This window comes from Bos taurus, chromosome 17 (genome assembly GCF_002263795.3).
Source record: "Bos taurus isolate L1 Dominette 01449 registration number 42190680 breed Hereford chromosome 17, ARS-UCD2.0, whole genome shotgun sequence".
Taxonomy (NCBI): domain Eukaryota; kingdom Metazoa; phylum Chordata; class Mammalia; order Artiodactyla; family Bovidae; genus Bos; species Bos taurus.
In genome coordinates this window covers 40,265,630-40,267,782 of record NC_037344.1, presented here as the reverse complement: position 1 = coordinate 40,267,782, position 2,153 = coordinate 40,265,630, and the positions used below count along the sequence as shown (strand labels likewise).

General features: G+C 49.5%; 1 pseudogene; it reads left to right on the top strand.

Moving 5' to 3' along the window:
- Window positions 1-438: 438 nt before the first annotated feature.
- LOC112442092 (mitochondrial carrier homolog 1-like) lies at window positions 439-1,547 on the top strand (annotated as a pseudogene).
- The last annotated feature ends 606 nt before the right edge of the window (window positions 1,548-2,153 follow it).

The window sequence follows — 2,153 nt, the reverse complement described above, 5'->3', positions numbered from 1 at the left end:
CAGTGGACATTTAGTAGATTTTTAAAACTTTTGTTTTTGTTTAGTCACTAAGTCATGTCTGACTCTTTGTGACCCCATGAACTGCAGCAGGCCAGACTTCTCTGTCCTTCACCATCTTCTGGAGTTTGCTTGAATTTATGTCCACTGAGTCAATGATGCCATTCTCTGTTGCCCCCTTCTCCTCCTGCCTTCAATCTTTCCCAGCATCAGGGTCTTTTCTAATGAGTCAGCTCTTCACATCAGGTGGCCAAAGTATTGGAGCTTCAGCATCAGCATCAGTCCTTCCAGTGAATATTCAGAGTTGATTTCATTTAGGATTGACTGGTTTGATCTCCTTGCAGTCCAAGGAACTCTCTAGAGTCTGCTCAATCACCACAGTTCAAAAGCATCAATTCTTCTGTGCTCAGTTACCAGATAGTTATGGGGGGTGGGGAACCCAAGCAAGAGCTGAGGCAGAGTATCAGCACGGATGCAGGCCCAGGCTCCCCATCTGCCACTGGCACCCCAGCACATACCCCAGGCCTGTGGTGCATCCACAAGGCTGGGCTCCAGGGAAAACACCTGGGCCACTGAGGCTCTTTTCCCAGTGCTGGGTGAGGCAGTGCTCAGGAACCTGCTGCTCTGCGTGAAGTCTCTTATCCAGATAGGTCATGAGCGGTCCCACCACTGGGACCAGCATGCTGGGGAGGAAGGTCCTCTGCCCACCAAGCTTCCTCATCTACACTGTGGACCCTGTGCAAGCAGATGGGAAGCTAGGCTCTTCCCAGGCCTGAGCCCCTGGCTGATGTCTGTCGCCCTCCCCACCATGACCTGGGTGGTATGAGGACTGCTTTTCCTCTGGCTGAGATGGAGATGGTTGCCAGCACAGATGACACAAGGACTTCTCTGAACAGAAGTGGTGAAGGAGACCCCTAGAGACGCCAATGCAGGTTGCGTCCCGCATGCTGGCCCGCCCCTCTGCCTATCATCTCCATCAGCTGCAGAGTTGGTTCTGTGGACGGAGGGCCAAGGACAGCCCAGAGTTGAGCCCCACAGGGAAGATTTTCATAGAAGAGGGGCTGCTGGGATTCTCTATGGGCTTAGCCCCTCAACTCCTGGGAGATGCAGTTTTCCTGTGGACCTGCTGGGCACTTCATCAATGCCTACATGGCGGGTGACTGCATGAGGGACACCCCAGGAGGGCTGGGCAATGAGACCACAATCCAGGTTCCCAGTTCAGCCAGACCCTGGCCATCCGGAGCCACCCTAAATTTGTGATTGGGGTCTCAGTCAGCATGTTGACCTACCCCTTCCTGCTGCTCAGCGATCTCATGGCCGTGAATGACTGTGGGTTGCATGCCAGATTCCCTGCTCACTCCCCAGTGTTCCAATCTTGGACCCACTGCTGGGTGGACCTGAGTGTGCAAGGCCAGCACGTCTGAGGCTCCAGTCTGCTTTTCTGCTGGGTGGCATCAGGATCGTGCTTTGTCCTGAAGTAAAATGAATCATGTGAAAACAACAGAAGGATCTCTGTTCATTTCCAATGCAAACCATTTAATACCAGAGTAACCCAAGTCTATGCCCCAACCACTAATGATGGAGAAGCTGAAGTTGAATGCTTGTATGAAGACTTACCTACAAGACCTTCTAGAACTAACACCAAAAACAGATGTCCTTTTCATCATAGGAGACTAGAATACAAAAGCAGAAAGTGAAGAGATACCTGGAGTAACAAGCACGTTTGGCCTTGGAATACAAAATGAAGCAGGCAAACCCTGACAGAATTTTGCCAAGACAATGCACTGGTGATAGCAAGCACCCTTTTCCAACAACACAAGAAACAACTTTGCACATGAACATCACCAGATGGTCAATACCAAAATCAGATGGCTTATATTCTTCGCAGCCGAAGATAGAGAAGTTCTATAATCACAAAAGCAAGACCAGGAGCTGACTGTAGTTCAGATCATGAACTCCTTATTGTAAAATTCAGACTTATATTGAAAAGAGTAGGGAAAACCACTAGGCCTTCCAGGTATGACCTAAATCAAATCCCTTATGATTATACAGTGGAGGTGACAAATAGATTCAAGGGACTAGATCTGATACACAGAGTGCCTGAAGAACTATGCATGGAGGTTCGTAACATTGTACAGGAGGTGGTGATAAAACCA